Source organism: Heterodontus francisci, chromosome 32 (assembly GCF_036365525.1).
Source record: "Heterodontus francisci isolate sHetFra1 chromosome 32, sHetFra1.hap1, whole genome shotgun sequence".
Lineage (NCBI taxonomy): Eukaryota > Metazoa > Chordata > Chondrichthyes > Heterodontiformes > Heterodontidae > Heterodontus > Heterodontus francisci.
The window spans coordinates 334512-359304 of NC_090402.1; the positions used below are offsets into that span (position 1 = coordinate 334512).

At 43.1% G+C, this 24793-nt stretch overlaps 1 long non-coding RNA gene across 1 annotated transcript in view; it reads left to right on the forward strand.

Annotated features, from left to right (window-relative positions):
• The first annotated feature begins 526 nt into the window (after positions 1–526).
• The window catches only part of LOC137347396 (uncharacterized), a 30354-nt gene continuing 6087 nt past the window's right edge, over positions 527–24793 (forward strand). The window contains exons 1-2 of the long non-coding RNA XR_010968953.1: positions 527–594; positions 2074–2157. This is a non-coding gene — a long non-coding RNA (uncharacterized lncRNA). The remainder of the gene's footprint in view (positions 595–2073; positions 2158–24793) is intronic.

Below are 24793 nucleotides of genomic sequence, written 5' to 3' on the forward strand. Positions count from 1 at the left end.
CTGTTTCTGTGCTGTAAACTCTATGACTCTATGACCATTCTCCATCCCACACACCTCCATTCCCACTCCAAGGGGCCACACTAAATTCAGCCCCATGTGTGTATTTGACTGTATGTGAGAGAGTGTGTGAGTGGGTGTTTGTATGAATGGGTCTGATTGTGAGTGTGTGTGAACATGTATGAATGAGAGTGTGTGCATATTTTTGAGAATTTAATTAAAACAGGTTAACAAATTACCAGTAAACAGGGGAAGTAAAGGGTAAAGTTTATTAAAGAAAATTATGTGGATTGAAAATTGTCCCATGAAAAGAAATTGTTCCACAGCGGAAAGGCGCTGCGGTGAAAGTGTTGAATATAAATATACCAGCTCGATGTTTGCTGTGAGACACAGATTAGCAGCGGCAGGATGACTGTTTGTTACAAGAACTCTTTATCAAACCCAACAGGTAACGGAATTCCGGCTCGGATTGTCGGCCAGTTCTGATTTATAAACCCATTGTCACCGGATGAAAAGCATAAAAATCAGCGGCTGGAACTAGTGGGAGCAGAGCCGAACTCCGAGAACAGCACAGGTCCCGAATCTAACTGGTCACCCGTGAGTATGGAAACATTTTCAACTTTGTCTCTTAATTGGCGTACTTTTTGGCCGCAATAAATATTTAATATGATAAAACTCAAATCCTCGGAATTCCCAGCATGAGTCCAATTGGTCCCTCCGATCCCACCTAATATCTAGAATGGTTACAGCACAGAAAGAGGCCATTCAGCCCGTCGTGTCTGTGCCAGTTCTCTGAAGGAGCAATTTGCCCAGTGCCATTCCCCTGCCTTCCCCCCTTGCCCTGCATATTCTTCCGTTTCAGATAATAATCCTTTTTGAATGCCTCACTGAACCTGCCTCTACCACACCCTCAGGCAGTGCATTCCAGATCCTAACCACTCACTGTGTGAAAAGGCTTTTGCTGGTGTCTCCATTGTTTCTTTTGCCAATTACCTTAAATCTGTGCCCTTTCATTCTCCATCCTTTCAGAAGTGGGAACAGTTTCTCTCTCTCTACTCTGTCCAGTCCCCTCATGATTTTGAATACCTCTATCAAATCTCCTCTCAACCTTCTCTTCTCCAAGGAAAACAGTCCCAATTTCTTCAATCTATCTACGTAACTGAAGTTCCTCATCCCTGGAACTATTCTCCTGAATCTTTTCTGCAGCCTCTCTAATACCTTCACATCTTTCCTAAAAATGTATTGTCCAGAACTGGACACAATACTCCAGTTGAGGCTGAACTAGTGTCTTATACAAGTTCAACATAACTTCCTTTCTCTTGTACTCTATGCCCCTATTAATAAAGCCCAGGATACAGTTTGCTTTATTAACTGCGCACTCAACCTGTCCTGCTACCTTCAATGATTTATACACATATACACCCAGGTCCGTCTGCTCCTGCACCTCCTTTAGAATTGTACCCTTTATTTTATATTGTCTCTCCATGTTCTTTCTACCAAAATTAATCATTTCATACTTCTCTGCATTAAATTTCATCAACCACTCGTCCACCCATTCCACCAACCTGTCTACGTCCTTTTGAAGTTCTACACTATCCTCTTCACAACTCACAGTACTTCCAAGTTTGTATCGTTCGCAAATTTTGAATTGTGCTCTGCACACCAAGGTCCAGGTCATTAACATACAACAGGAAGAGCAAGAATCTCCCCACCAACCCCTAGGGAACTCCACTATAAACCTTCCTCCAGTCCGAAAAACAACCATTAACCACTACTCTCTGTTTCCCGTCACTCAGCTAATTTTGTATCCATGTTGCTACTGTCCATTTTATTGTTTGAATTTGTACAGACTGGGGACTTGTTGCATAAATAATAGATTTCTTTAAATCGGATTCACAAGCTGGAACTTAATTTATAAATACAGAGTAAAAATGTTTCCTGTTTGAAATCTAGTGGTGGAGGTGATGTAGAAAAGATTCAATAGTTTTCGAGGGACTGTAACGTGGGGCGGTGACTGTTGTTAAACAGCTCCGGGTACAGCCCAAATTCCACTCATCAACCTTTGCTTTTTTGCAGAGTGGGGATGGAAGGAACGAATGGAGATGGTTTAGTGAGCGGAATTCACACGTGGAGCCAAAGAGGCCGAGATGGACCTGGCAGGTAATCATGTGAATTGCGTGTGGAACATGACATGTTTTATCAGACTTTTATGTTTTATCAGAGTTCGGGAACATTGAGGTCGGTTCCTGGGGCTCGGGGATAAGTCTGGAACTTTTAATACAAGTTGAAGGAGCCTTAAATTCCTGTTTAGTTAAGGAATAGGGCAGAAACAGTGCATTTAGCATTCATCTTAAAAATTTAAATTTCAGCAAGTTAATAAGTAGCGGCGTCATTGCGCCGATCGATCTAACTATGGCGGAGTGGAGAGTTTAATGTGCGGGCTAATTAATCCGGATCAACAACAGGATATGAGAAATAAGATATCCATTTAGAAATAAAGAAGAATCTGAATGTATAGTTTCTGCACACGCTGCAGTGTTTAGAAGTGGCCAGGACGATATTGTGGCTTTTTCTGACAGAATGTCCACGCATCAGCATTTTCTCGGGTCGTTTTGAATCCGCTTTTGTTGGATCCGGACTTTGTTGAAAAATCTGAGAAGAAATTAAAATCTCAGAGTCACAGACAAACAGAGAAAGAGAGAGAGACCCGCATTACGAGCGGAGCTGCAAGCTAGAGCAAAATCTGTGCGAATTTTCACAGCAGGTAAGAGACAGAGGCTAAATTCCTCAGTTAGTGGAGAAAAATGTGGGAGAATGAAGTTAAAACATTTCCGAAATCGCACAGGACACTTTCCCTTAATTCCGTTAGTGGCGAACAACTGTTTTTTTTATTGAAAGAAGGATTTCTCCTATCGGGTGATTTTATTCTTGTGGGTTTAGTTCTGGATTTTTTAGAGACTGTCCATTTCGGATCTCACACGGGATGTGTGAAACAAATTTCTTCCCGATCAGTTCTCCAGGTCAAATTTAATTCAAAATTGGAATTGCTTCAACTACAAAAATGATTACTTCCATTAATCTAACAATTGAAGTGAAGCCGATGAACATAAAAATCAATTCAGTCAAAACTTTTAAAGCACAAAACAACTTATACTTATATAGCGTCTTTAACGTAATGAAACGTCCCAAGGCACTTTACAGGAGAATTATAAAACAAAGAATGGCACTGAGCCACAAAAGGAGATATTTGGTCAAAGAGGTAGATCTTAAAGAATGTCTCAAAGAAGGGAAGCGATGTGGAGAGGTGTAGGGAGGGAATTCCAGAAGGGAAGCGATGTGGAGAGGTGTAGGGAGGGAATTCCAGAAGGGAAGCGCTGTGGAGAGGTGTAGGGAGGGAATTCCAGAAGGGAAGCGCTGTGGAGAGGTGTAGGGATTGAATTCCAGAAGGGAAGCGATGTGGAGAGGTGTAGGGAGGGAATTCCAGAAGGGAAGCAATGTGGAGAGGTGTAGGGAGGGAATTCCAGAAGGGAAGCAATGTGGAGAGGTGTAGGGAGGGAATTCCAGAAGGGAAGCAATGTGGAGAGGTGTAGGGAGGGAATTCCAGAAGGGAAGCAATGTGGAGAGGTGTAGGGAGGGAATTCCAGAAGGGAAGCGATGTGGAGAGGTGTAGGGAGGGAATTCCAGAACTTGAAGAAGGGAAGCGATGTGGAGAAGTGTAGGGAGGGAATTCCAGAAGGGAAGCGATGTGGAGAGGTGTAGGGAGGGAATTCCAGAAACTGAAGAAGGGAAGCGATGTGGAGAAGTGTAGGGAGGGAATTCCAGAAGGGAAGCGATGTGGAGAGGTGTCGGGAGGGAATTCCAGAAACTGAAGAAGGGAAGCGATGTGGAGAAGTGTAGGGAGGGAATTCCAGAAGGGAAGCGATGTGGAGAGGTGTAGGGAGGGAATTCCAGAAGGGAAGCAATGTGGAGAGGTGTAGGGAGGGAATTCCAGAAGGGAAGCGATGTGGAGAGGTGTAGGGAGGGAATTCCAGAAGGGAAGCGATGTGGAAAAGTGTAGGGAGGGAATTCCAGAAGGGAAGCGATGTGGAGAGGTGTAGGGAGGGAATTCCAGAAGGGAAGCGATGTGGAGAGGTGTAGGGAGGGAATTCCAGAACTTGAAGAAGGGAAGCGATGTGGAGAGGTGTAGGGAGGGAATTCCAGAAGGGAAGCAATGTGGAGAGGTGTAGGGAGGGAATTCCAGAAGGGAAGCGATGTGGAGAGGTGTAGGGAGGGAATTCCAGAAGGGAACCGATGTGGAGAGGTGTAGGGAGGGAATTCCAGAAGGGAAGCGATGTGGAGAGATGTAGGGAGGGAATTCCAGAACTTGAAGAAGGGAAGCGATGTGGAGAGGTGTAGGGAGGGAATTCTAGAAGGGAAGCGATGTGGAGAGGTGTAGGGAGGGAATTCCAGAAGGGAAGCAATGTGGAGAGGTGTAGGGAGGGAATTCCAGAAGGGAAGCGGTGTGGAGAGCTGTAGGGAGGGAATTCCAGAAGGGAAGCGGTGTGGAGAGGTGTAGGGAGGGAATTCCAGAACTTGGGGCAGAGGCAACTGAAGACATGGTCACCAATGGAGTGATTAAAATCGGGGATGCATTAACGGCCAGAATTAGAGGAGTGCAGATATCTTGGAGGGTTATGGCGCTCGAGGAGATTACAGAGATAGGGAGGGATGAGACCATGGATGGATTTGAAAAGAAAGATGAGAATTTTAAAATCAAGACATTGTAGGTCAGCGAGCATAGGGGTGATAGGGGAATGGGACTTGGTGCGAGTTAAGACACTGGCAGCAGAGTTTTGGATGACCTCAAGTTTACGAAGAGTGGAATATGGGAGGCCAGCCAGGAGTGCGTTGGAAAAGTCTAGAGGTAACGAAGGCATGAATGAGGGTAACAGCAGCGGATGAACTGAGACAGGAATGAAGTCAGGCGACGTTATGTAGGTGGAAATAGACAATCTTAGTGATGGCACGAATATGAGTTTAGAAGCTCATCTCGGGGTCAAATGTGATACCAAGGTTGCGAAAAGACTGGCTTAATCTCATTGCTGTTGCCAGGGAGAGGGATGGAGTTGGTAGCTAGGGAACAGAGTTTGGAGCATGGACTGAAAACAATGGCTCAGTCTTCCCAATATTTAATTGGAGGACATTTATGCTCATGTACTAGATGTTGGATAAGCAGTCTGATAATTTAGCAACAGTGGAGGAGTTGAGAGAGGTTCTAGTGAGATAGAACTGAATACAGTTCATCAGTATACATGTGAAAACTAACACTGTGCGTTTGGATGATGTCACCAAGGGGGCAGCATGTAGATAAGAAATAGGAGGGGCCAAGGATAAATCCTTGGTGGCCACCAGAGATAACAGTGCAGGAGCAGGAAGAGAAGCCATTGCAGGTGATTCTCTGGCTCCGATTAGTTAGATAAGAATGGACTCAGGTGAGTGCAGTCCCACCCAGCTGGACAACAGTGGAGAGGTGATGGAGGAGGATGGTGTGGTCAACCGTGTCAAAGGCTGCAGACAGGTCGAGAAGGATGAGGAGGAAAGTTTACCTTTGTCACACACATGGGATGTCACTTGTGACTTTAATAAGAGCTGTTTTGGTCCTGTGGCAGGGATGGAAACCTGATTGGAGGGATTCAAACAAGGAGTTCCGGAAAAGTTGGGAACAGATTTGGCAGGTGACAGGACTCTGGAGAGGAAGGTACTTGCTGATCATGTGAGACGCTCTATCCACAATCAGTTGCAATATTCTGGGGAGTATTTAGGGTTCGCGCCCAATTGATGGGCTGTCATTGGTCCAATTGTGGAATTGGCTATAAAGTAATTCAAGACAAGTTGGTTTGGAAACAGTCATGAAATAAATAAATTGAATACATTTTGTGGAGTGTTTAAACACCCTGAGCAGGGAGGTTAGAGGCTGATGGGCTAACAATAGGAATACTTGGAGGGTTGTTTGTGAAATCAGCATCTATTAGTTCCATAATAATAAAAGCAAAATACTGCGGATGCTGGAAATCTGAAATAAAAACAAGAAATGCTGGAACCACTCAGCAGGTCTGGCAGCATCTGTGGAAAGAGAAGCAGAGTTAACGTTTCGGGTCAGTGACCCTTCTTCAGAACTGACAAATATTAAAAATGTCACAGTTTATAAGCAAGTGAGGTGGGGGTGAGGCAAGAGATAACAAAGGAGAAGGTGTAGATTGGACAAGGCCACATAGCTGACTAAAAGGTCATGGAGCAAAGGCAAACAATGTGTTAATGGTGTGTTGAAAGACAAAGCATTAGTACAGAAGAGGTGTTAATGGACTGAATATTGAACAGCAGCAAGTGCAAACATGAAAAAAAAACAGTGGGTAAGCAAACTGAACAAACTAAGATGAAATGAAATAAATGCAAAAAAAAGGTTGTAAAAAATGTAAAAAAGAAAAAAAGAAGAAAAAACAACTAAAAATGAAAGTAAAATGGGGGCTGTCATGCTCTGAAATTATTGAACTCAATGTTCAGTCCGGCAGGCTGTAGTGTGCCTAATCGGTAGATGAGATGTTGTTCCTCGAGCTTGCGTTGATGTTCACTGGAACACTGCAGCAATCCCAGGACAGAGATGTGAGCATGAGAGAAGGGGGGAGTGTTGAAATGGCCAGCAACCGGAAGCTTGGGATCCTGCTTGCGGACCGAGCGCATTCTATTAGTTCCATATTCATTTGAAAAAATTAAGACTAAATGTAATCAAGCTAAGCAGTTGTTTCTTTATTCTGAGGTTGCAAATACTAGAAGTCAAATGGGAACTGACTTCTCTGATTAAGGTAATATTAGTATGAAGCTGAACCATACAGAAATATCCCAGCTCTGATTCAAAATTCTGTTCTGAGTTGTTCACAATAGGACACCAGTAGGAGACTACAATTAGCTCCTGGCTGGAGAGAAAAATGTCTTGAGTTCTGCTTCTGATCACTAGCCAATAGCCTCTGCTAGAAAATATTTGCTTAGGATATTGGGTGAGGACAGGTCCTTACTCTGCTATATCATTCCCCAATAATTAAATAGATGTGTTACCATTCACTGTCTGACCTGGCAGGACCCCAGTGAGGAGTTGAGGTGTCCAGGAGAGGAGAATAACTGGCCATTTTTTTTTTGAAAAGGCTTTACAAATGAACTTTGCTCCATATTATCACAATGATTAAAATATGAAGCTTATTCCAAATAAATTATTAAGCTCTTTACAACACAGCAACATTTTACAGAAATCAATCATGATTGAACCAAAGTCCTGACAATGACTCCCTACATTGTACATCAAATCCATTTTGTACCAATAGTTTAGTAATGTATTTACACAGTTAACGTTGTGTGGTAGTTTTACAATCAAGATGAAGATTAGCCAAAAAAAACTTGCTTTTGTTAGAAATAAAAGAGAGAATGCTGGAAACAGCAGACAGAACACATATACACATAACTCCCTCCTATCCTATACCCTTCCCTACCTGTGTAACTTCCTCCCGCCCCACAACATCTCCATATCTGTGCAGCCTCCTCCTGCCCTACACCCCTCCCTATCTATGTAACCTCCTTCCATCCTCCAACATCTCCCCACCAGTGTAACCTCCTCCCATCCTACACCCCTCCCTATCTGTGTAACCTCCTCCTGCCCAACAACCCCCCCATCTGTAATTTCCTCCAGCCCTATGACCCTCTAAAAACTCTGCGTTGCTCCAACTTTGACCTCTTGCTCTTCCCTGATTTCCTTCATTCCACCATTGGTGGGCATGCCTTCAACTGCTGAGGCTCTAAGCTCTGTAATACCCTCCCTACACCTCTCCTCCTTAAAACCTACCTCACCTGTCCTAATATACTCTCTATGGCTTAGTGTCAAAACTTGTTTGATAATGCTCCTGTGAAGTGCCTTGATATGTTTTACTACATAAAAGGCACTATATACATATTTTTTATTCTTTCATGGGATGTGGGCAACACTGACAGGTCAGCATTTGTTGCCCACCCCTTTTTGCCCTGGAACTGAGTGGCTTCCTAGGCCATTTCAGAGGGCAATTGAGAGTCAACCACATTCCTATGGGACTGGAGTCACATGTGGGCCAGACCAGGTAAGGACGGCTGATTTCCTTCCCTAAAAGACAAATGATGATAGTTTCATGGCTCCATTACTGAGACTAGCTTTCAATTCCAGATTTTTTAATTAGTTGATTTTTAAAATTAATTAATTGAATTTAAATTCCGTCAGCTGCTATGGAGAAATTTAAACCCATGTCCCCAGGACATTAGCCTGGGGCTGTAGATGACTAGTCCCATGATATTGCCACTACACCATCGTCTCACCAAATACATATACAAGCTGTTGTTGTTGGCATTTGCACCATGTAGCCTAGAATCAGGGGTGGTGTAGTGGTAATGTCACTAGACTAGGAACCCAGAGCTATAGGCTAATGCTCTGGGGGCATGGGGTTGAATCCCACCATGGCAGCTGGTGAAATCTGAATTCAATTAATAAATCTGGAATTAAAATCTAGTTTAATGATAACCATGAAACTATGGTCAATTGTTGTAAAATCTGCTGTCCTTACCTGGTCTGGCCTATATGTGACTCCAAACCCACAGCAATGTGGTTGACTCTTAAATGTCCTAGGAAGGACAATTAGGGGTGGGTAATAAATGCTGGCCTAACCAGTGAGGCCCATGTCGCACAAATCAATAAAAGACAAAGATCAGGGTTAGACTGGTTTGGGTTAGAGCCAGAACAAAAAAACTGGGCAATCTCTTCAAACAAAGGATGACATTTAGTTTTGAGGATGTGATGAAAGAAATGTTTTATTTAAGTAGAGAAGAACAAAGAACAAAGAACAAAGAAAATTACAGCACAGGAAACAGGCCCTTCGGCCCTCCAAGCCTGCGCCGATCCAGATCCTCTATCCACACATGACGCCTATTTTCTAAGGGTCTGTATCTCTACTTCCTGCCCATTCATGTATCTGTCTAGATACATCTTAAAAGACGCTATCGTACCCGCGTCTACCACCTCCGCTGGCAACGCGTTCCAGGCACCCACCATCCTCTGCGTAAAGAACTTTCCACGCATATTCCCCCTAAACTTTTCCCCTTTCACTTTGAACTCATGACCCCTAGTAATTGAATCCCCCACTCTGGGAAAAAGCTTCTTGCTATCCAACCTGTCTATACCTCTCATGATTTTGTACACCTCAATCAGGTCCCCCCTCAACCTCCGTCTTTCTAATGAAAATAATCCTAATCTACTCAACCTCTCTTCATAGCTAGCGCCCTCCATACCAGGCAACATCCTGGTGAAACTCCTCTGCATCCTCTCCAAAGCATCCACATCCTTTTAGTAATGTGGCGACCAGAACTGCACGCAGTATTCCAAATGTGGCCGAACCAAAGTCCTATACAACTGTAACATGACCTGCCAACTCTTGTACTCAATACCCCGTCCGATGAAGGAAAGCATGCTGTATGCCTTCTTGACCACTCTATTGACCTGCGTTGCCACCGTCAGGGAACAATGGACCTGAACACCCAAATCTCTCTGTACATCAATTGTCCCCAGAGATTGTCCTGTGTAGATTTGGTCAGTAGGACAAAACTCACTTTTTCACGGCATTGTGCTGATCCTGATCTGGTCCTTAATTAGATGTCCAAACATTTACAGGTTCAATGGATGGTAATTTTGGGAATAAACTTGGGCTCTGGTTTTCCCAGCTCAGCCTATTTGATCAGATGCAAATCTGGGGCCTTCCTGGTTTGTAAAGTTCTGAGTTGTACCACAGTTTTTCACTGAGCCACTCAGAGCACCTTAACTAGGGGTTATCACCTGATAAAGTTACCTTCATTGGCAGTCGATAACCCTTCAATGTGGATAGTTATGTTACACAGAGCAAACCCACCAGCTCTACAATGTGTACTAAAAAAGGTTATTAATTTGTAGGAATTCACAGTGAAAATAAGGATTCCATTGATAGCTATAAAACCCATCGTTATCGTAACCCTCAAATTATATTCCCATTTTAAAATCTCTCGAAAGAGTTCTGTATTTAAACTCTCTCAATCTTTTGAACAGAAATCCAGCCTTTATCATTCCCAGATATCTATTGCATATATAAACCGCCTGGACCTTTAGATTAAATAACAGGGCTGTCATTTATTATGCTGAACAGTGTTGTAGACATCATTCTTTAGTGTTTTAAATCAAATGACTGTTTGTTTGACATTTGACTCATTGGGTATTATATTCCAAACTTGGATTTTGTGCAGTTAATTAGGAATATTTATTAGTACTACACTTGTAGAAAGCAGTAGCTTAATTAAAATAATGAATATGAGGCAGGCGAGGATCTTCTGTGAGAGATGTGAGGAAATGTTAGAGTGATGGGCTCAGTGAAGGATAAGTTAACAATAAGTTAAGGATAACAGGTGAATTCTCATGAATCAGGAAATGGCAAATGTGTTTCAGCTTGGCTTGGCTTATAAATCATTAACATTTCCAGAGATCATTAAACATGCATTGTGAAGAAATAGAACATAAATTTAATAATAGAGACTCTAGTGTAATGGAAACCTCATTCAAGTTACAACATGAGGTATAGCAATTCCTAGGAACTCATGGGCTGCGATTTACTGGACAATTTCCCCATCTTGTGGACTTATGCTGTAATTACTACTTCTTCACTCATTACAGTTTATAGAGCTGGTGAAATAAATTCTTGATGGGGACTGTAATGTTGACTCTTACAATTCGTTTTCTTTTTAAAATGAGGGATTTTTTATTGCTGGTTAATGGATCCCTTTCAATTTTAGCCACCTGAAAGATCTGCACTCAGCACTTGGAGTAGGAGTAAGCCATTCAGCCCCTCGAGCCTGCTTCACCATTCAAGAAGATTATGGCTGTACTTCTACCTCAGCTGCACATTCCCTATCCTCATATCCTTTGATTCCTTTAGTGTAAAAAAAACCTGTCAATATACTCAAGGACTGAGCATCCACAGCCCTCTCTAAGGTAGAGAATTCCAAAGGTTCACAACCCTTCGAGTAAGGAGATTTCTCCTCATTTCAGTCCTAAATGGGTGACCCCTTATTCAGAGTTCAAGATTCCCCAGCCAGGGCAGACATCCGCCAAGCATCAAGCCCCTTAAGAATTCTATATGTTTCAATGAAATTACCTCTCATTCGCCTAAACTCCATAAAATATAGGCCAATTGTACTCAACTTTTCCTCCTATGACAGACCTCTCATCTCAGCATTCAATCTACTGAACCTTTGTTGCATCCCTCTAAGGCAAGTATATCCTTCCTTAGGTAAGGAGAACAAAATTGTACACAGTACTCCAGATGTGGTCTTACCAAGGCTTCATATGATTGCAGTGAGGCCTCTTTACTCTTATGCTCCAATCAGCTTGTGATAAAAGCTAACATACCATTCACTTTTCTAATTGCTTGCTGTAACCGCATGTTAACTTTCTATGGTTCATGTACAAGGACATTCAGGTCCTTCCGAATACCAACATTTCTCAGTCTCTCACCATTTAAGAAATATTCTGTTTTTCTATTATTACCAATGTGGATAACTTCACACTTTCCCACATTATACTCTATTTGCCATCTTCTTGCCTACCACCCTGTTTAAATCCTTTTGTAGCCTCTTTGCATCCTCCTCACAGCATACTTTCCCACCAAGCTTTGTATCGTCAGCAACTTAATAAGTTGCACTCAGTCCCCTAATCTAAGTTATTAATACAGATTGTAAATAGCTGAGACTCTAGCATTGATCCTAGTTACAGCCTGCCAACCCAAAAATGTCCTGTTTATTCCTACTGTTTTCTGTCCATTAACCAATCCTCAATCCATGCTAATATATTGCTCCCAATCCCATGAGCCCAAATTTTGGGTAATAACCTCTTGTGTGGTATCTTATCAAATGCTTTTTAAAAATCTAAATACACTACATCCACTAGTTCCTCCTTATTGATTCCACTAGTTACATGCTCAAAAACTCTAACAGATTTGTCAAATATGATTTCCCTTTCATAAATCCATGTTGACTCTGCCCAACTATATTATGATTTTCTAAGTGCCTTTGTTACCATGTCCCTGATAATAGATTCTAGCATTTTCCCCACTACTGATGTCAGGCTAACTGGCGTATAGTTCCCTGTTTTCTCCTTCCTGCCTTCCTTGAACAGAAGTGTTACATTTACTACCTTCCAATCCACAGTGTGACTGTCTACAATCTAAAGAATTCTGCGAGATCAAACCCAATGCATCCACCATCTCTGTAACCACCTCTTTTAAACTCTTAGGATGTAGGCCATCAAGTCCAGCATATTTGTTGGTCTTTAGTCCCATTAATTTCTCCAGTACTATATCTTTACTAATACTAATATTCTTACATCCCTCACTTTCACTGGACCCTTGGTTCTCTATTACTTCTGGAATGTTTCTTGTATCTTCTACCATGAAGATAGATACAAAGTTTTCATTTATTATCTCTGCCATTTCCTTATTCCTCTTATAATTTCTCCAGTTTCTCTCTCGAAGGGACCATATTTACTCTTGATAATCTTTTCCTTTTTGCATACCTATAGAAGCTTTTACAATCTGTGTTATGTCTCCATCTAGTTTACTCTCATTCTATTTTCTCTTTATCAGTTTCTTTGTCATCCATTACTGAACTTTAAAATCCTCTCAGTCCTCAGGTTTGCTACTTTTTGATAACATTATAAGCCCTTTCCTTTAATCTAATACTATATTTAACTTCTCTTGTTAGCCACTTTTCCTCTGGGATTTTTATTCCTTAAGGGAATGTATAATCATTGCAAATTATGAATTAATTCTTTAAAATGCTTGCCCTTGCCTATCTACTGTCATATCTTTTAATCTAGTTTCCCAATCTACCTTCGTCTGCTGTCCTTCAAACAAACATAGTTTGCTTCGTTCAGATTTAAGACCCTAGTTTTGGACTTAACTAAATCACCCTCAAGCCTAAGCAGCATGATTAAGGAGGTTACAGATGTGCCCTAAAATAGATATACAGTTAGTGATGGGGTGTGGTGGGGAGGGGTTCAGGATGGAGGAGGAGTTGGAAAGGGATTGATGGGCTGAATGGCCTTTTCCTTCTGGATTTTCTTGTGTTTAAAGTTGTTCACAGGAGGCAGGTATTTCTCTGAATGGAGGATCTCACAAAATCGATGGATAGAGGAAGGATGGAAATGACACCGCCAGATGTGTTCAGCTTCTACAGTTGGAGCTGATGCTGATTCTAGAAGTTCAGAATGGTGGACCATGTTTATCATCAGAACATGCTGATATGATGGCATATTTGTTATCAAATTGGGGAAACAATTTATCTTTTTACTTCTAGCTATGAGTTTTACCTCATTGAACTACAATTACCAAGGTCCAATACACAATTGCATTCATTATCTTAAGTGCAGCAATAATTGCACTTAGTTACTACTCATTACAATTCATTACAATTCATTACAACTCATTACAATAATTGCACTTAGTTACTGCTCAACCATTACAATTCTAATTGCCTCTTCTTGAACTGTATAGCAAAACATTTTCAGAAATTGTCAAGCAGCCTAAATACAATTTGTTGCAATGGAAGAGGTGGACAAGAAGAAGACTGAAGTTTGATCAAATAAACAGGGCTAGAAATAAGTTCAGGCCCATTTTTGGGCAGATAACCAGTGGTTCAGAACCCAAGCAGGAGACTTGAGACCAGCCCTAAAGTGGGCTATGGGCCTTAGTAACATTGTGGAGCTGATGGGACCTTGCATCTTCACAGGCAAATGTTTCCATTTTAAAGAGAGGCCCTTTGTCTCATTGTCAATGATCCCAAGGAGAGGATTGAGATTCCATGGAGTTTGGGGGTTCATTCCTGGCTCCACAGGAATGTTTTTAATAACTTACTTTATTTACCTTTTGGTGTCAGTCGCTGAGCTGGGCAGGCTGATTCCTGTAATTATTGCTCGAAATGAAATGTAAACACCTTGCTTACGTATGCAAGGGCCCTAATATCTGTTTTAGGTGCAGCCAGGGATGCCTGAAAAATGGGCTGGCCCAATATTGGGTTGGATGTCTTTCAGGTGTCCTTTTGGGCGTGAGATATCTGTCTCCGAAATTCGCCCTCTTTACACCTAGTAACAGGCATAAAATGGCCACAATGAGATCCACTTTCTAAGTCATAGTCCTTTAGGGGACATCCTCAACAAGCAGGCAAGGATGTTGGTGGAATCACGAGAGTGCTGGTAAAAACCAAATCAGATTTGTTCATGTTGTGCTGTACAAAATTGTGACTTTTCCAGCCCTTGATGTTGGACAGTAAGTCAGATAGTATTAGAGGCATGATGGTGGCAGTAGATAAGTAGATTTAGGTTTTCAGTTGTATACATGTGTAGGATGACTCCTTACTTACAAATGATATCACTGAGAATTATGACATAGATCATGAATAGGTGGTAAGCAAAGTTGGAGCCTTGGGCACAACAGTGGTAACAAAAAGGGCATGGAAGCAACAACTTTCTGAGATCTGCTGATTTATGCTGAGACAGGTAGGAACAAGACAGAGGTTCCTTGCAGGTGGGCTGTATAGAAGCTGCAGAGGAGAATGTGAAGGCAGCAGAAAAGTCAAGTGTGATGAGGAAGGACCATAAAATATAATCTCATTCGCATGGGCTATCATTAACCAGTCAAAATGCTGATCAATTATGTGAAAAATATTGACAAGGAGAAGACAGCATTCAACTCCCAAGATAGCCTAGGCTGGATCTCCCATACTTAGGCCCCATGATACCACAATAGAAAGTGATGGGAATAACCAGGGAAGATGCTGATAACTATGATTCAGGTAAGATGATGATTCTGGGAAGTTATTTTAACATTAAACACGACATTCTGTTTATGTGCAATTTAAGATGATAACACAGTGCAATGCATAACAACTCCTTATAATGTTTGCTACATAGAATTTACAGCACAGAAAGATGTCATTCAGCCTAACCAGTCTATGCTCGATATAAACTTTCTCCCTCTCATCTTCATTTAACCCTATCAGCATAATCTTCTATCACTTTCTCCCTCATGTGTTTATCCAGTTGCACTTAAATGCACCTATGCAATTTACCTTAAGTACTCCTTGTGGTAGTGAGTTCCACTTTCTGGGTAAAGAGGTTTCTCCTGAAATCCCTTCTGAATTTATTAGTGAGTATCTTACATTTATGGCCGTAGTTTTGAATTCTCCCACAAGTGGAAACATCTTCTCCATGTCTACCCTATCGAGCCCCTATTGTCCAGTGGAAAGAGCCCCAGCCTGTCCGACCTTGCCTGATGGCTATACTCTTTCAGTTGTGGTATCAGCCTTACAAATCTTTTACCACCCTCTTCAGTGATTCTAAATCCTTTTTGTAATATGGGGACCAGAACTGTGCACAGAAACATTGAAAATAGGAGCAGGTGTAGGCCATTCGGCTCTTCGAGCCTGCTCTGCCATTCATTATGATCATGGCTGATCATCCAACTCGATAGCCTGTTCCCGCTTTCGCCCCCATATCCTTTGATCCCTTTAGACCCAAGAGCTATATCTACTCCTTCTTGAAAACATTCAATGTTTTGGCCTCAACTGCTTTCTGTGGTAGCGAATTCCACAGGCTCACCACTCTCTGGGTGAAGAAATTTCTCCTCATCTCAGTCCTGAAAGGTTTACCCCGTATCCTGAGACTATGACCCCTGGTTCTGGACTCCCCCACCATCGGGAACATCCTTCCTGCATCTACCCTGTCAAGTCCTGTTAGAATTTTATAGGTTTCTATGAGATCGCCCCTCACTCTTCTGAACTCCAGCGAATATAATCCTAACCGACTCAATCTCTCCTCATACGTCAGTCCCGCTATCCCAGGAATCAGTCTGGTAAACCTTCGCTGCACTCTCTCTATAGCAAGAACATCCTTCCTCAGATAAGGAGACCAAAACTGCACACAATATTGCAGATGTGGCCTCACCAAGGCTTTGTATAATTGCAGCAAGACATCCCTGCTCCTGTACTCAAATCCTCTCGCTACGAAGGCCAACATACCATTTGCCTTTTTTACCGCCTGTTGCAACTGCATGCTCACCTTCAGCGACTGGTGTACAAGAACACCCAGGTCTTGTTGCATATTCCCCTCTCTCAGTTTATATCCATTCAGATAATAATCTGCCTTCCTGTTTTTGCTACCAAAGTGGATAACCTCACATTTATCCACATTATACTGCATCTGGCATGCATTAATCCACTCACTCAACCTGTCCAAATCACCCTGAAGCCTCTCTGCATCCTCCTCACAACTCACCCTCCGACCCAGTTTTGTGTCATCTGCAAATTTGGAGATATTACATTTAGTTCTCGCATCTAAATCATTCATTTATGTTATGAATAGCTGGGGTCCTCGCACCGATCCCTGTGGTACCCCACGAGTCACTGCCTGCCATTGGAAAAAGACCCATTTATTCCACACTTTGTTTCTTGTCCGCCAACCAATTTTCTATCCATCGCAATACACTACCCCCAATCCCATGCGCTTTAATTTTACATGCTAATCTCTTATGTGGGACTTTGTCGAAAGCCTTCTGAAAGTCCAAATAAACCACATCCACTGGCTCCCCCTCATCAACTCTATTCGTAACTTCCTCGAAGAATTCTCGTAGATTTGTCAAGCATGATTTCCCTTTCATAAATTCATGCTGTCTCTGCCCAATTCTATCACTGTTCTCTAAGTGCTCTGCTATAAAATCTTTGATAATGGACTCTAGAATTTTCCCCACCACTGACGTCAGGCTGACTGGTCTATAAAGAGATACAGCACTGAAACAGGCCCTTTGGCCCACTGAGTCTTCGCCAACCAACAGCCACCCATTTATACTAATCCTACATTAACTCCATATTCCCTACCACATCCCCACCTTCCCTCAATTATCCTACCACCTACCTACACTCAGGGCAATTTACAATGGCCAATTTACCTAGCAACCTACAAGTCTTTAGCTGTGTGAGGAAACTGGAGCACCTGGCGGAAACCCACACGGTCACAAGGAGAACTTGCAAACTTTGCACAGGCAGTACCCAGAACTGGAGTTGTGAGACTGCAGTGCTAACCATTGTGCCACCCTGCTATAATTCCCTGCTTTCTCTCTACCTCCCTTTTTAAATAGTGGGGTTACATTAGCTACCCTCCAATCTGTAGGAGGTAAAAGGGGTGGAGGAGTTGCATTACTGGTCAAAGAGGATATCACAGCTGTGCTGAAGGAGGGCACTATGGAGGACTCGAGCAGTGAGGCAATATGGACAGAACTCAGAAATAGGAAGGGTGCGGTAACAATGTTGGGGCTGTACTACAGGCCTCCCAACAGCGAGTGTGAGATAGAGGTACAAATATGTAAACAGATTATGGAAAGATGTAGGAGCAACAGGGTGGTGGTGATAGGAGATTTTAATTTTCCCAACATTGACTGGGATTCGCTTAGTGTTAGAGGTCCAGATGGAGCAGAATTTGTAAGGAGCATCCAGGAGGGTTTTCTAGAGCAGTATGTAAATAGTCCAACTCGGGAAGGGGCCATACTGGACCTGGTGTTGGGGAATGAGCCCGGCCAGGTTGTTGAAGTTTCAGTAGGGGACTACTTTGGGAATAGTGATCACAATTCCGTAACCTTTAAAATACTCATGGACAAAGACGAGAGTGGTCCTAAAGGAAGAGTGCTAAATTGGGGGAAGGCCAACTATACCAAAATTCGGCAGGAGCTGGGAAATGCAGATTGGGAGCAGCTGTTTGAAGGTAAATCCACATGTGATATGTGGGAGGCTTTTAAAGAGAGGTTGATTAGCGTGCAGGAGAGACATGTTCCTGTGAAAATGAGGGATAGAAATGGCAAGATTAGGGAACCATGGATGACAGGTGAAATTGTGAGACTAGCTAAGAGGAAAAAGGAAGCATACATAAGGTCTAGGCGGCTGATGAAAGACGAAGCTTTGAAAGAATATCGGGAATGTAGGACCAATCTGAAACGAGGAATTAAGAGGGCTAAAAGGGGTCATGAAATATCTTTAGCAAACAGGGTTAAGGAAAATCCCAAAGCCTTTTATTCATATATAAGGAGAAAGAGGGTAACTCGAGAAAGGATTGGCCCACTAAAGGACAAAGGAGGAATGTTATGCTTGGACTCAGAGAAAATGGGTGAGATTCTAAACGAGTACTTTGCATCGGTATTCACCGAGGAGAGGGACATGACGGATGTTGAGGTTAGGGACAGATGTTTGATTACTCTAGGTCAAGTCGGCATAAGGAGGGAGGAAGTGTTGGGTATTCTAAAGGGCATTAAGGTGGACAAGTCCCCAGGTCCGGATGGGATCTATCCCAGGTTACTGAGGGAAGCGAGAGAGGAAATAGCTGGGGCCTTAACAGATATCTTTGCAGCATCCTTAAACACGGGTGAGGTCCCGGAGGACTGGAGAATTGCTAATGTTGTCCCCTTGTTTAAGAAGGGTAGCAGGGATAATCCAGGTAATTATAGACCGGTGAGCCTGACGTCAGTGGTAGGGAAGCTGCTGGAGAAGATACTGAGGGATAGGATCTATTCCCATTTGGAAGAAAATGGGCTCATCAGTGATAGGCAACATGGTTTTGTGCAGGGAAGGTCATGTCTTACCAACTTAATAGAATTCTTTGAGGAAGTGACAAAGTTGATTGATGAGGGAAGGGCTGTCGATGTCATATACATGGACTTCAGTAAAGCGTTTGATAAGGTTCCCCATGGCAGGCTGATGGAGAAAGTGAAGGCGCTTGGGGTCCAAGGTGTACTAGCTAGATGGATAAAGAACTGGCTGGGCAACAGGAGACAGAGAGTAGCAGTAGAAGGGAGTTTCTCAAAATGGAGACGTGTGACCAGTGGTGTTCCACAGGGATCCGTGCTGGGACCACTGTTGTTTGTGATATACATAAATGATTTGGAGGAAAGTATAGGTGGACTGATTAGCAAGTTTGCAGACGACACTAAGATTGGTGGAGTAGCAGATAGTGAAGGGGACTGTCAGAGAATACAGCAGAATATAGATAGATTGGAGAGTTGGGCAGAGAAATGGCAGATGGAGTTCAATCAGGGCAAATGCGAGGTGATGCATTTTGGAAGATCCAATTCAAGAGTGAACTATACAGTAAATGGAAAAGTCCTGGGGAAAATTGATGTCCAGAGAGATTTGGGTGTTCAGGTCCACTGTTCCCTGAAGGTGGCAACGCAGGTAAATAGAGTGGTCAAGAAGGCATACGGCATGCTTTCCTTCATCGGACGGGGCATTGAGTACAAGAGTTGGCAGGTCATGTTACAGTTGTATAGGACTTTGGTTCGGCCACATTTGGAATACTGCGTGCAGTTCTGGTCGCCACATTATCAAAAGGATGTGGATGCTTTGGAGAGGGTGCAGAGGAGGTTCACCAGGATGTTGCCTGGTATGGAGGGCGCTAGCTATGAAGAGAGGTTGAGTAGATTAGGATTATTTTCATTAGAAAGACGGAGGTTGAGGGGGGACCTGATTGAGGTGTACAAAATCATGAGAGGTATAGACAGGGTGGATAGCAAGAGGCTTTTTCCCAGAGTGGGGGTTTCAATTACTAGAGGACACGAGTTCAAAGTGAAAGGGGAAAAGTTTAGGGGGGATATGCGTGGAAAGTTCTTTACGCAGAGGGTGATGGGCACCTGGAACGCATTGCCAGCGGAGGTGGTAGATGCGGGCACGATGGAGTCTTTTAAGATGTATCTAGACAGATACATGAATGGGCAGGAAGAAAAGAGATACAGAACCTTAGAAAATAGGCGACATGTTTAGAGAGAGGATCTGGATCGGCGCAGGCTTGGAGGGCCGAAGGGCCTGTTCCTGTGCTGTAATTATCTTTGTTCTTTGTTCTTTGTTTGTCTATAGAATCTTGGAAGATGACCACCAATGCATCCATTATTTCTAGGGCCACTTCCTTAAGTACTCTGGGATGTAGATTATCAGGCCCTGGGGATTTATCAGCCTTCAATCCCATCAATTTCCCAACACCAGTACTCTACTAATACTGATTTCTTTCAGTTCCTCTCTCACTAAGCTCTGTGTTCCCCAACATTTCTTAGTACTCTAAGTGTGGTCTAACCAATGTTCTTGAACGTAACTGCTTTTGAATTCTATGCCTCTAGAAATGAACTCTAGTGCTTTGTTTAATCGTAAGAAATAGGAGCAGGAGTAGGCCATTCGGCCCCTCCAGCCTGCTCCGCCATTCAATAAGATCATGGCTGATCTGATTATGGCCTTAACTCCACTTTCCTGCCTGCCACCCATAACCCTTGACTCCCTTGTAGATCAAATATCTGTCTAATTCAGCCTTGAATAAATTCAATGAACCAGCCTCCACCACTGCGGAAAAGAATTCCAAACACTAACAACTCACCGAGAGAAGAAATTCCTCCTCATCTCTGTCCTAAATGGGAAACCCCTTAATTTGAAACTATGCCCCCTAGTTCTAGATTCCCCACGAGGGGAAACATCCTCTCAGCATCGACCCTGTCAAGCCCCCTCACAATCTTATATGTCTCACTAATGCCCTGTACAGATGTAGTAAGACTTCCCTACTTTTATACTTCATCCTCCTTGCAATAAATGCTAACATTCCATTTACCTTCCTAATTACTTGCTGTAAAAGCCCATCTGGTTCACTAATGTCCTTTAGGGAAGGAAATCTTCTGTCCTTACCTGGTTTGCCCTGCATGTGACTCCAGACCCACAGCAATGTGGTTGACTCTTCAATGCCCTCTGAAATGGCCTAGCAAGCCATTCAGTTCAAGGGTAATTAGGGATGGGCAACAAATGCAGGCCTGCCAGTGATGTCCACATCCCATGAAAGAATAAAAAAGAAACCTGCATTTTGCAATTCATGTACAAGGATACCCAGATCGCTCTGTACTGCAGCATTCTGCAGTCTCTCTCCATGTAAATAATATTCTGTTTTTCTATTCCTCCTGCCAAAGTGAACAACCTCACGTTTCCCCACATTATACTCCATCTGCCAAATTTTGCCCATTCACTTAACCTATCTATATTTCTTTGCAGACACTTTGTGTCCTCACAACTTGCTTTGCTGCTTATCTTTGTATCGTCTTCAAATTTGGCTACAATACAGTCAATCCCTTCATCCAAGTCAATAATATAGATGGTAAATAGTTGAGGCTCCGGCACTGATCCCTGTGGCACTCCACTAGTTACAGTTTGCCAACCTGAAAATGATGCATTTATCCCGACTATCTGTTTCCTGTTAGTCAGCCAATCCTCTATCCATACTAATATATCACCGCCAACACCATGCGCTCTTCTCTTGTGTAGCAACCTTTTATGTGGCACCTTATTGAATGCCTTTTGGAAATCCAAGCATCCACTGGTTCCCCTTTATCCTCCCTGCTTGTTACATCCTCAAAGAACTCTAATAATCTTGTCAAACACAATTTTCCTTTCATAAAACCATGTTGACTCTGTCTGCATGGATAGTGATTTTCTAAATGTCCAGCAACTACTCCCTTAATAATGGATTCTAGCATTTGCCCAATGACAGATGTTAGGCTAACTGGCCTATAGTTTCCTTCTTTCTGTTGCCCTCCCTTTCTTGAACAGAGGTGTTACATTTGTGGTTTTCCAATCCACTGGGACCTTTCTAGAATCTAGGGAATTTTGGAAGATTACAACCAATGCATGCACTATCTCTGCAGCCAATTCCTTTAAGACCCGAGGATGCAGGCCATCAGGTCCAGGGGACTTGTCAGCCTTAGTCCCATTAATATTCTCATTACTTTCTCTCCAGTGATAGTGATTGTTTTAAGTTCCTCCCCTCTTTTTGCCTCCTGTTTTCTTACTATTCTTGGGATGCTTTTTGTCTCTACTGCTATGAAGACAGATACAAAATACTTGTTCAAAGCCTCTGTCATTTTGTCACTTCCCATTATTAATCCCCCAGTCTCATCCTTTAAGGGACCAATGCTGACTTTAGCTACTCTCTTTCTTTGTATATATTTGTAGAGGCTTTTACTGTCTGTTTTTATATTTCTTGCTAGTTTTCTCCCATAGTCCAATTTTATTATTTTTTTGTCATCCTTTGCTAATTTCTAAAATTTTCCTAATCTTCTTCCTACCATTAATCTTCACAGCATTGTTCGCCTTTACTTTCAATTTGATACCATCCTTAACTTCCTTAGTTAGCCATGGATGGTGCATCCTTCTGGTACAGTCTTTCTTCCTCAATGGAATATATCTTTGTTGAGAGTTATAAAATAACTCCCTAAATATCTGCCACTGCTTCTCTACCGTCATACCTTTAATCTATTTTCCAACTCTACTTCAGCCAAATCTGTCTTCATACCCTTGTGATTGCCTTTAAGTTTAAGACGCTAGTTTCAGACCTACATTTCTCACCCTCAAACTGAATGTGAAATTCTATCATGTTATGATCACTCTTGCCCAGATAATCCTTTATTATGAGGTCTTTAATTAATTCTGTCTCACTGCACAATACCAGGTCCAAAATAGCCTGGTCCCTTGTAGGTTCTATAACATTTTGTTCTAAGAAACTGTCCCGAATACACTCATCTTCCAGGCTATCTTTGCCAATTTGATTTGTCCAATCGATGTGAAGATTAAAATCACCCATGATTATTGCCATACTGTTCTTGAAAACCCCTATTATTTCTTGACGTCTGTCCTACTTTGCAGCCACTGTTAGGGGCCCTATACACTACTCCCACCAGTGACTTCTTTCCTTTGTTATTTATCTCCACCCAAACTGATTCTACATCTTGATCTTCTGAACCAAGATCCTTTCTCACTATTGTACGGATCTCATCCTTTATTAACAGAGGTACCCCACCTCCTTTTCCTTTCCTCCTGTCCTTCCGAAATGTCAAATACCCTTGAATATTCAGTTCCTAGCCTTGGTCACCTTGCAACCATGTCTCTGTAATGGGTATCATAACATACTCATTTATTTTATTTGTGCTTTCAACTCATAATCTTGTTATGAATGCTGCACACATTCATATAAAGAGCCTTTAATTCTGTCTTCCTACCCTTTTTGCCTACTCTGACCTTATTTGCTGGTGTACTCTTATGTTTGTATGCTCTGTCCCTTCCTGTCACACTCTGGTTCTTACAAACCATTTCATTACCTTGCACTGTTTCCTTGTCCTTCTTCTTTAACTTTCCAAGTCTCTCCTCGTGAACCTTCACTGCCCCCCCACCAATATTTAGTTTAAAGCCCCCTCTGTAGCCCTAGTTATACGATTTGCCAGGATACTGGTCCCAGCGCAGTCCAGGTGAAGGTTGTCCCAATGGTACAGCTCCCTCTTTCCCCAGTACTGGTGCCAGTACCCCAGGATTCGAGACCCACTTCTCCCACACCAATCTTTGAGCATTTAACTTTCTAATCTTATTTACCTTATGCCAATTTGCTGGTGGCTCAGGTAGTACTCTAGAGATTATTGGGCTAGATCTCAACAGCTCGCCACTGATCTCAGCAGTGAGCTCAAAAAATGGTGGCCCACCCGTGCAGCCCACACACCAAAGAGTTGCAGTGATCTTAAGCGCGGCAGCTCATTTAAATAGCTGGGGCAGGCTGTCCCCACCCAATCGCGTGGTGGGGGCGGGCTGTCCCCACCCAATCGCGTGGTGGGGGCGGGCTGTCCCCACCCAATTTCGTGATGGGGGCGGGCTGTCCCCACCCAATCTCGTGAAGGGGGCGGGCTCTCCGTCCCCGGCAATGGCATCAGCTGCCTGTACGCAGGAGCTGCTGCCATTTTTAAAGGGTAGCCAACCCTACTACCTAATTTAAATTTTTAAAGACAGACCCCCCCCAAAAGTTAAATAAATACATTTCTAACACCCCTTTCCCAAGCCCCCCCCGAGAACAATCTCATTAAATATTTGCTCTTACATTTAACATCTGATCTTTACCCTGCCGCATACTGCACAAAGTTTACAGTTCAACCTTTCCCACCATCCCCTACACCCATTACGTTTATTTGACCCCATTCCACACCCCCGCCCCTGCCCCACACTGAAAATCTTACCTTCTCCCCCCCTCCCCACCAGTGTGGCGCCACCTCTCCCCAGGTGAGGATTTGAAGGCACAGCAGTGCGGGCCGCCGTGCCAAAGATGGTGGTGGGCCCTCGAGATCACAGGTAAGTGTACGTTAATTCATTCATTTTATTGATTTGAATATTTTAATTGTGGTCACATCACCCAGCAGCGGGGGGGGGGGGGGGCCGCCATGGAGCGTCGCCGCCACTGGGAGGATCAGGCCAGGACCTCACGGCGTCAAGGTTCATGGTGGACCTCTTCCAGAGCCATCTTCAGGACCCCCACCACAGAACCCGAAGCCTGGGGAAAACAAGATCCAGCCCATTATCTTTGCGGTTCTGCTTTTTAATTTATCCCCCAGCTGCTTCTTTTCCTTCAGCAGAACCTCTGTCTTAGTCCTACCTATGTCGCTGGTACCCACATGGACCTCAACAACTGGATCCTTCCCACCCTACTTCAAGTTCCTCTCCAGCCCTGAGGAGATGTCCTTAACCTGGTAGCAGGCAGGCAACACAGCCTTCGAGACTCACACTGTTGGCTGCTGAGAACCATATCTATCCCCAAAGTATACTGTTCCCTACTACAACTACATTCCGTTTTACTCCCCCCACT